The sequence below is a fragment of the Saimiri boliviensis genome, chromosome 18 (assembly GCF_048565385.1).
Source record: "Saimiri boliviensis isolate mSaiBol1 chromosome 18, mSaiBol1.pri, whole genome shotgun sequence".
In the NCBI taxonomy this organism is placed as follows: Eukaryota; Metazoa; Chordata; class Mammalia; order Primates; family Cebidae; genus Saimiri; species Saimiri boliviensis.
In genome coordinates this window covers 14,941,283-14,952,281 of record NC_133466.1, presented here as the reverse complement: position 1 = coordinate 14,952,281, position 10,999 = coordinate 14,941,283, and the positions used below count along the sequence as shown (strand labels likewise).

The 10,999-nt window shown below is 37.9% G+C and overlaps 1 pseudogene; it reads right to left on the bottom strand.

The window, feature by feature from the left end:
* Positions 1–2,844: 2,844 nt before the first annotated feature.
* LOC101029562 (farnesyl pyrophosphate synthase pseudogene) lies at positions 2,845–3,946 on the bottom strand (annotated as a pseudogene).
* Between the last annotated feature and the right edge of the window lie 7,053 nt (positions 3,947–10,999).

Here is a 10,999-nt window from a genome sequence, read left to right as displayed (position 1 = left end):
TATTTTTTTGAGACAGAGTCTCACTCTTTTGCCCAGGCTGGAGTGGTGTCATAATCATGGTTCACAGCACCCTCAACCTCCCGAGCATAAGCAAGATGTAAGTTTTAAACCAAAGTTTAGAAAATTAAAACTTGCAATGCTTTTTTTTAAAAGCTTATTTAAGAAATGTAAATTTTGCTTCAATATTTTAAAAAATAAGCAATTATATTTTCTACATGAAGGAAAAAAGGAAGTAGCCTAAGATACTCTCAATAGGCACAGGACACACATTTTGCAAAATTTAACCTTTATTTTCCAAAAAAAAGCAAACAACAAAAAAATGGCAAGCTGAAAATAACAAGAGAATTATCTCAATCTGGTAGAAGATATTTACAAAAAAATATACAGCAAACTTTTTCTCAATGGTGATATACAGAAATCCTTTACTTTTTAGTCTGAGAAATACTTAAGGAGTTTAAAATTAGTTCTGCTATGTAATGTTGTATTGGCAGCTTTATCCAGTATAATAACTCAAGGAGAAAAAAGAGCATAAGGACATATCAGAGTAATTAACACAAACATTATTCAAAGTGGTCTGGCTATATATGAAAGTAACCCCCCCCCAAAAAAAACCACCCCGATAAACTATTAGAATTAATAAATGAACTCAAAGAAGTTGCTAAATATAGGGAAGCATGGTTGTTCATGCTGGTATTCAGTAACTCTCAGCACTTTGGGAGGCTGAGGTGGGAGAATTGCTCGAGATCAGGAGTTGACCAGCCTGGGCGACATAGCAAGACCCTGTCTCTACAAAAAAATTAAAACATTTGCTGGGCATGGTGGTGTGTACCTGTAATCACAGCTACTTGGGAGGCTGAGGTGGGAGGATCACTTGAGCCAAAGGGTTTGAGGATGCAGTGACCTCTAATTATGTCTTTGCATTCTTGCCTGGGCAACAGAGAGAGATTCTCTATGGAAAAATAAAAAAGAAGAAGAAGAAAGGTTACTGAATACAATGACTACAAAATCAATGTATTTCTTTACGTGAGCAGTAAAGTTTAAGAAACTAATTAAAAATAGTCTTTACAAATGTATTTAAGCAAATACATAAATATGAATTTAATTTTTTAGAAAACTAAATAAATACAGCATGCATTTACCTTGTATGTTGATTGGAAGATGCAATACTATTAAAATGCCAGTTCTCTTCAACTGAGCTATAGATTCAGTACCATCTCAATCCAAATCTCATAAAAATATTTTTTAGAAACTGTCAAGTTGATTCTAAAATGTGGAAGCAAATTCAAAGGGCAAAAAAAAAAAATAGCTAAGATAACATAAAGAAAAATTAAGCTAGAATACTTAAAATATAGGATAACCATACTTTTTACAGAGCTAGAGTAATTAGAGTAATGAAGATATTGTTACAATGGTAGATGAACTGATCAATAAAAAAATGAGTCCAGAAAGAAACTAGCATGCATGAATATTTGATTCATAACAAAGGTTTCACTGCAGAGTGGTGGAGAATGGTTTCTCAGTAAATGATGTCGGTCCAAAGTGCATATTCTTAGGAAAAAAATTGCAACTTGTCTCCCTGTATTACACTACCCATAAAAGTAAGTTCAGGTGTACTACAGATTTAAGTGTAAAATATGAAACATTAAAACTTCTAGAATACAAAAGAGATTAATTTCATGGCTTTAGAGGTAAGCAGCAATTTTTAAAAGATCAAAATAAGAATTAATATAAAGTCAGAAAATAAAAAAGGACCATCTTACAATTAAGAACTTAAAAATACTAATAAATTAGTGAAAAAGCAAACCTCAGATCACAAAAGATATTTGCAATAGATAAATAACACACACACACACACACACACACACAATGATAGCGTAAAAAAATCACACATAAAAAATCAGTGAGAACTTGAGCAAACATTTTACAAAAGAGAATATCTAACATAGTCAAAATACTAAAGAAAAAGGCATTCAACCTCATTGGTCATCATAGAAATGCAAAGTAAAACCATGTAGGCCTAAAATTAAAGCAAGAAGAAGCCATGTCTAGTGGTAGACACCTGTAGTCCCAACTACTCTGGAGGCGGAGGCAATTCCTCAGCTCAAAAAATGTAAAAAAAAATTTAAAAAATACTGAGAAGAGCAAGTGTTGCTGAGCATGTGATATGAACATCTAAACCTCTTATATACTTCAGGGAATGTATAAATTAATGATACTTTGCAAAAGTATATGTCAGTATTTACTAAAGCTGAATGTTAGCATGGCCAGTATTTAAGAAATTCTCCTAAGTATACACTCAACAGAAATGTGAGCATATATGTACCTGAGATATATGCAATAATGTTCATAACAGCATTATTTGTCATAGTTAAAAAAAAAAAAAGGAAACCACTTAAATGCCCATCATACTAGAATACATAAACAAAATAATTATATTAGGTTGGTGCAAAAGTAATTGCAGTTTTCACAGTTAACATTAATGGTAAAAATGTGATTACTTTGGTACCAATCTAACACATAGGATAATATGTATAATTCAGCAATGAAAATGATCAAACTACAGGAAGAAGACATGACTTCTTTTTGCTTTAATTTCAGTCATCCTGGTGTGTCTCTCTGAGGTCTTTAGTTTGCATTTCTATGATCACCAATGAGGTTGGCTGCTTTTTTATTTAGTATTTTGACTATTTTAGATATTCTATTTTGTGAAGTGTTTGTTCAAGTTCTTGCTGATTTTTTGTGTGATTTCTTTACTCTGTCATAGTATATAACTGCTTACTAACAATTTTTTAATACAATAATTTATTTATTGAGAACCTCCTCTCCACCCTTGCAGTCTCTAGGTCACTTTTTCCGCTTGTGTATTTTGCGAGCAAGCCCCAGAAAGATAGCTGGGGGAAGGGGCGCTGCGTACTATTCAATGAGACCCATAATGTGGTTGTAACTGTCTTCCTCATACTGCGAGAACACGGCGGGCAGATCCAGCTCCTCATATAATACCTTCACTCAGGCCACCTTCTCAACCTCCTTCTGCCCGTAATTTTCCTTCAGGGTCTGGCGCTGTTCTGAAGTGGACCGTTGCAGACACTGGACCACCAGCCAGCTGCATTTGTTGTCCTGGATGTCAGTGCCAAGTTTGCCAGTCACACTGGGGTCCCCAAAGAGGTCAAGGTAATCATCCTGAATCTGAAATAACTCTCCCATCTCCAACAGGATCTTCTTGGCATTGGCATGCTCCTTCTTGCCGTCAATTCCTGCCATGTACATGGCTGCAGCTCCAGGAAGGTAGAAGGAGTAGAAAGCCGTCTTGTACTTGACAATAGATTAGTACCTCTTTTCAGTAAATCTGCTGAGATCCACATTGCCCTGGGGGGGCTGTGATGAGGTCCAGGGTCTGCCCAATCTCAGTCTGATAGGATCTCTGCAGGAAGAGCTCGATCAGGTTCAGGTAATAGAGCTACTCCCGGCAGTAGAGCTTCAGCAGGCGGTAGATACGTGCTTCCAGGATAGCATCATTGATGGCATCCAAACCCACGCCTGGCTTCTGATACCAGCAGAGCTGTCCCCGGCAGGTGAGGGATGAATCCATGATGTCATCTGTCACCAGGAAGAAAGCTTGCAGCAGTTCCACACACCAGCCCACAGTCAGGGCCCACTGGAGACTATTAGCATCCTGTTTCCTTGGCTCCACCAGCTCCCAGAATGCTACTAGCACCGTCAAACCCCAGTGATACTTGCCTCCAGTGGCGTTGTACTCCAGGACCTCCTTGAGCCAGGCAATAGCATCTCCTGTCTCTGGGTGCCCCATCTCATCCTCAGTCAGCACCCTAACGATCTGGGAGAAGTGCTGAACAAAATCCTGCTTTTCTTGGGCATAAACATCTGATTTCTGGTCTCCATTCATTCTGAGGGAGGAGCAAAGGGCTCTGTTCCTGGATGCGGGTTCCTGCTCCTACTAACAATTTGGAACAAAACATAGGTATCAATGAGCACATACTCTATATAAAATACAGAAATAGGGAAAACTAATGGCAAAAGGCATGGCTGTGGTTATCTTTGGAAAGGAGAGACATGTAGGAACTGAGATGGTGTTCCTGGAAGGCTGATGATGTCCTGTTGCTGACAAGAGCTGATTACACAAGTGTGTTTACTATTTGATGATTCACCAACCTGTAATATGCATTATTTTCACCTTTCTCTGACGCTATAGTATTCACAGAAATAAATTAGCTTAAAGTAATTAAAACCATAATATGATGAGTGCTATAATTCCTTCCACAAAGAGCAGTCAGTATGTTCTTGTCCAATAAAAACCTGCGAAAGGAACAGAGAGACACCGAATTGTGAGGTTAACTCTTCATGGAGATGTCTGGGAGTGATATGGTTTTGATCAGTGCCCCCAGCAAATTTTACATTGAATTCTTATCCCCAGTGTTGGAGGCAATGCCTGGTGGGAGGTGATTGAATCATGGGGGCAGAGTGCTCATGAATGGGTTACCACCGTCCACTGGGTGGTAGCATCCATTGGATTAAGAGGTTGAAAGTGGGTGAGTTCTGAGAGCTGGTTGTTCAAAAGTGTGAAGCATCACCTTCTGTCTTCTGCTCCTGCCATGGAAGATGCCAGATCCCACTGTGTCTTCCACCATGAGTAATATCTCCCTTATCCCTCTTCAGAGGCGAATGCTGCCATGCCTCCTGTGTAGCCTACAAAACCATGAGCCAATTAAAACTCTTTTCTTTATAAGTCTCCCAGTCTGGGTATTTCTTCACAGCAGCGTATGAATGAACTAATACAGAGAGACATTTAGATAATGCTTTAGGTAGGATTGTGGAGATAAATAGAAATTTGCTGGGCATAAAGAGAAGACCGTGTAGACTAAAGAAACAGCATGCATTAAGAAACTTTCCAAGACTAAAAATTCTGGGAATGTAGCATCTTCCTGCAATAGCTGAATTAATTGTTAAACTTTTTGCCACTTAAAGGTCTTTCCTTCATTTTATCAATCTATGGAAGAGAAATGCAGTAAAAGATAATCTGCTTCTCATGGGGCTGATTATCCATGGCCTCCCTCCTGCTGACCATCTACTAGACATGTGGCTACTCATTATCCCCAGAAGGAGGGCTCAGGGAAGGAACGGGGAAAAGTCAAATTAGTTAATTAAGCAGCTCTGACCACAGGTTTGGTAGTGGGAAGAGGTTGAAACTAATGACTAAAATAAGTCTGTTAGATTTAATGAAACTCCAAGTTTTGGCTTCCCCTGACTATATGGAGAAATGAGAATTAGGCTTTAATTTGCTTTTTAATAGTGTCCCATCTGACACAAGCTCTCATGCACTTAATTCAACAATTAAAAGTTTTAATGTATAGAAGATGCTAAGGAAAAGAGTATCCATTTAAACTTGTCAGTGAATCCCTGAACAAATGCAAAATATGATAACAAAAATTACACTTAGAACTCAACTTTTTAACAGCAAACTTTATTATGTTACTAAAATGCAATGAAATAATGACATTTGCTTTCTGAGGTGTATGTAGTCAATGATATTACAATTTTTTAAAGAAGTCACTAATTTTTATTGTCAAATTATGAAACACCAGTTTAAAAAATAATAAACAATATTTTTTTTCATTAGCATTGTCTCTTGAGTCACTCGACTTTAATGGATGGCTTTTACAATGGAAAGCACTTCATTAGATAGGAATGTGGTTCAAAGCATTTCATTAGAGAGGAATGTGGTTCAAAGAAAGATATCTTCTGCATTTGAAAGCAAGTCCACTGAAATGTGACTTACTGAGGACTGAAAAGGTTTACTGTAATACATCTTCAGAAAACAATCACATGATTAAGATCACACATTACCCATATCAAAAATCTATTCACTGATGATGGTCCACTGATTCATTATCAGTGAATAGATTTTTCATTGACTTCTGGGGACTCTGGCATGTTGGGATCTAAATATGAATATGAGTAAGCCAAACATGGAGAAATGGTCAAACAGCAATCGTCCATGAAGCACGAATTGGAAATATTCACAATAGCAATTCACAATGAAGAGATGACAGGGTTGAAGGATGATAGGGTTTATATTGAGCTAATAGAAAGTAACCATAATAGCACTCTTAAATAGAAGCCATCTATTTCTGAAATCTGAAAATATCTATTAAAACCCCATAGAAAAAAAGCCATAGTGTTGCAGACCATGAACAAAAATAGATAGTACCTATGAGGATCTATGAAGTAGCAAATTATCATAGTAAGAGGGTGTTAATATATGCTTGATGGAGACTTTGCACTTTGAAGTCAGAAGTTTGAGCAAATAGTGACTTAGACTTGAATCTGAAATAGCCTTCTAATGTGGTTTGGCATGTCCCCATTCAAATCTCATCTTGAATTGTAATTTCCACAATTCCCATATGTTGTGGGAGTAACCTGGTCGGAGGTAATTGCATTATGGGGACAGATCTTTCCCGTGCTATTCTTGTGATGGTGAATAGGTCTCATGAGATCTGATGGTTTTATTAAGGGGAGTTTCCCTGAACAAGCGCTCTTTTCTTGCCAGCCACCATGTGAGAAGCGCATTTCACCTTCCACCATGATTGTGAGGCCTCCCCAGTCACATGGAACTGTGAGTCTACTAAAACTGTTTTTCCTTGTAAATTACTCAGTCTCAGATAGGTCTTTATTGACAGTGTGAAAACAGACCAGTAAACCTTTTATCTCTGAACAGACAAAGTTACTGGTTTGCATCAGTTTGGTACCATCAAGTTTCTGAGTGGCTTATATAGCTGATGAATGAAAGACCTTTAAAAAAGTGAGATAATAGCCCTCCTGATTATTATTTTTTAAGTGACTTTTCAGGTATGGGATATATGGCTATGTACACTACTATGATCTTGACACAATTTTCAGGTTTGATATGATCTGATAATGAGAATAATCATTACATGGATTTCTATCTTAGTAATAAGAATAGATTGAAATTGAATGCACAGATTATTTCCATCTTTCCTATAAATCACTCCAGTGGTATGCCTTCAAGATTGTTCTATTATATAGAATCACAGAGGAGAAGAATATAGCAATAGTTAACTTGGTCTTAGGTGATCTATCCTAGATGAATTAGTCAAGATTTATTTTAAGGAATATTAAAGAATTGGCTTACATGATCGTGAGGACGAGCAAGTTCAAAACCCACACAGAACAGGTTGGCAGGCTGGAGACCCAGGGAAAAACTGATGTTGCATTGCCAGCCCAAAAGCAGTCTGGAGGAAAAATTCCCTCTTCTTCAGGAGACCCCAGTCTTTTTCTCCCAAGGCCTTCCCCAAACGGGATGAGACCCACCCATAATATGGAGCATAATCTGCTTTACTTTACTCAAAGTCTATTGATGTAAATGTGACTCTCATATAAAAAATACTTCCACAGATACATTTAGATTGATAATTGACCAAATAACTGGGCACAACAGCCTAGGCAAGTTGACACATAAAATTAACCATCACACTGGCATTCATACTTCCCAATAAAAATAATCTGATTTGGTCAGTTTGCTACTCTCTAATATGAAATACTAAAGTGGGAAATGTTTTTCACTGATGTATTAGAGGCTGTTGGCTTCTTTCATGTCCGATGTGTAATACTTACTCTTTGTACTTTCACTGATCCCTGTGAGGAGCCAGGAATTAAGGGAGGGTTTAGAAGATTCCTGTGAACCATGACAAACAATGCAAACACAACTGTTAGGAATTGTTGTCCTTAGAAATGGGCAAAGAATAAGGCAGGCACTTAAAATTTCAGTATTTTCTCTCAAATCTACATCCAAAATGTGTATGCCAATTTGCAATTCTATCAGCAATAAATGTGCACTGAATAGAAATGTAGAATGGTATTAATTCCTTTAAAATGTTTGCATTTCTCCAACAGGTAAAAAATGTAATGTCAAATTGTTTTCATTTGCATGTATTTGAATATCAGTGAGGACAAATTTTCCCAAGTGTTTTTTCCTTTTCTCCCTTGAACAAATGTTTATTCATATTATTTACCCATTTATCTGATAAAATGTTACAGTATTTTATACACATCTGAGTGAGCCTTTTATGTACCGAAGATATTAACCTCTTTATACCTCTATCATATCAAATATAAGCACTTCACATTTAGATATTTGTCTCACATTTTGGTTGTATTTATTTTAATTCCAGAAGTATAAAAAAGAAAAACAAACAAACAAACAAACAAAAAAACGGGTTCTTTGTAACACAAAGTGCCTTGTTGCAAGGAACTCACAGATTTTCAGAAGCACAAATATATCAACAAATAATTCTAGTATAAAGATTAGGGAGAAGAGGAAGAAAGAAAGAAAAGGTAGAAAGAAAAGAAAGAATGCAAGGAAGGAAAGAAGGGGGAACAGAGAGAGGGAATAGGACAGAGGTAGAAGAAGGGAAGGCAGAGAGAGGGACAAGGAAGGAAAAATGAGAAAACTCCCATGGGCCAAGAGAAGGAAGAGAACTAATGTCACCAGGGAAGCAAAGAAAAGCTTCCACAAAGACTCTTACAAGTCAGATAGAAGAGAAGAGAAGTGTTTCTGTAGCATAGGAAGGGGCCTGAAAGAGCATGACACATTCCATTCCAGGAGCTCCCCGTTGCCCACGGTGGCTGGCACTTAGGCTGTGGGTACCTAGTTTAGGGGATAGGCCTTATCAGATGTGACAGTCAGTTTCATTTGTCAACTTGACAGGCCTAAGAGATCTCCATATAGATGGTAAAGTATTATTTCTGGGTGTGTCTGTGAAGGTGTCCCTCGAAGCACATTAGTATTGGAATCCGTAGACTGAGTACAAAAGATGGCCTGCCCTAGCGTGGGTGGGAAAAATCCAATCTGCTGAGAGCCTGAATAGAACAAAAAGACAGAGGAAGGGCAAATTCACTCCCTTTGCTGGGCTGGAGCATCTCTTTTCTTTTATCCTCTAACATTAGATCTCAGGAGCTCTCTGGCCTTTCAACTTGGACATGGACTTACACCTTTTGTTCCCCAGGTGTCAGACCTTTGGGCTTGGGCTGGAACTATACCACTGGTTTTCTTGCCCCTCCAGCATGTGGATAGCAGATCATGGAGATTCTCGGCCTCCACACAGTCATAAGCTAACCTGTCATAATAAATTTCTTTATCTATAACTACTCTTTTGATTCTGTTTCTCTAGTGATCCTCCTGCCTTGGCCTCCCAAAGTGCTGAGATTATAGGCATGAGCCACTGCACCTGGTCAGCATTATTAACAGGATTAATAACTAATACATCAATTACATTGTTATGTGACAAGCTTCGTGTTTCAGCAAATATCCAATATGCATTTGTTTGTGTACAATCTGGACAGTTATATATATCGATAAATATATAATGTACATGATTATATGCATTAAACAAAAAACATGAGAAAATATATAATTCATTTTTTAAATTGGTATAATTTTTTGCTGAATTCAGTGTTAGATTTGTGTAAGTTAAAAACATATATATTGTGACTCACTTATATTCTGATTTTTCATTGCCCCAAATTTGATTAAAATTTATTCTTTAATCTTTCTGAAGTGGGTTTAATTTATAGAATGAAGGGTAAATCTGATAAAGCTATTCAAGGCCTTACCAAATTTTTCCCAGCCTTTTTTTTTTTTTTTTTTTTTTTTCAAAAAAAGAATCCGGAGAATAAGATCCAGTTTCATAACACATGGAAATAATTGCATACCTTTAACATTACTGTTAAAGATCTCTTAAATCCTTTAGAAAATGATAATATTGTTTTTGAGACAGGGTCTCACTCCATCACCCAGGCTGGAGCGCAGTGGTACGATCGCGGCTCACTGCAGCATTGATCTTCCCTTCACCAGCAAACAGGCCTAGGTCTCCGGATTCAGAACATCCAGAGATGCTGTCCTTTCTAATCTCAGTATTCAGGTGGCAAAAAGCACTCTCCTTCTCAATCTTCAACTTCCTACCCCCAATATAGAGTTTCATACTGAACTTGACCAAATAGCAGATTTTCTCTGTTCTTAGCATCCAGGGCTGCCCAACTTACACTCAGAAGGCTAATTGACACCTGCTGCCTGGTGGTAAAATGTGTTGTCTTTAAGAAAGTGAAAGCTTGGCTGCCCTCCTAGGAGAGGTGAGAGGTACCTTTTATTCTGTCCTAAAGAGATAATGGCCACAAAACAAGGTCTGATGTAGCTTCTCCATTGGCCACCCTGATAGTTTAACCTCTCAGTTACTCTCTCTGTTTTATCTTTCCACTTTAAATTCTGATTTGGATATTTTCATTATCTGCTCAAACTGCTCTTGGCTCAAGCCATTAGCTGGGCCAGGTTGGGTAGAAAATATGCTTACAGAAACCCCAATGCGAAAGACATGTCAAACAAACTGGGCATGAAACGCTAACATCAAATTCTATCTTTTTTTCCTGAATCCTCAACTCTTAAGTAAGGGTAGATAAGGAGCACAGACATCAAATTAATTAGGTGCTCCCCATAATTCCCAGGCCATGTTCAGGGCCCTGTCTTCTAAAACTTTCAGGGGTTACTGAAAGTATCTCTCCCAGTGGTCCTGTGCTTCCCATTTCACCTGCCGAATTTGCAGGGAAGCAATATAGTGTCAAGCTGTGGTTCGCAACACAGGTGATTCGCCTCCCTTCCAACCGCACCTAGGACACATTTGGCAATTTTCACATTGTGTGTGTGTGTGTGTGTGTGTGTGTGTGTGTGCAGACATGTGTGTGTGTGTGTGTGTTTGGGAGGGTACCAGCACCACTGGTATGTAGTGTGTAGAAACCAGGGATGCAGCTGAGCATCTTATGATACACAGTAAAGGTCCCATCTTTAACCAATAAACCAGTCCAAATATCAATTGTGCTGAGGTTGTCAGACCCTGGCGTATTGGTTCAAAGGTTCTGGAGTTAATCGGACTTGCTTTGTATCCTAAATCTATATATTAGGTTCTCTAATACC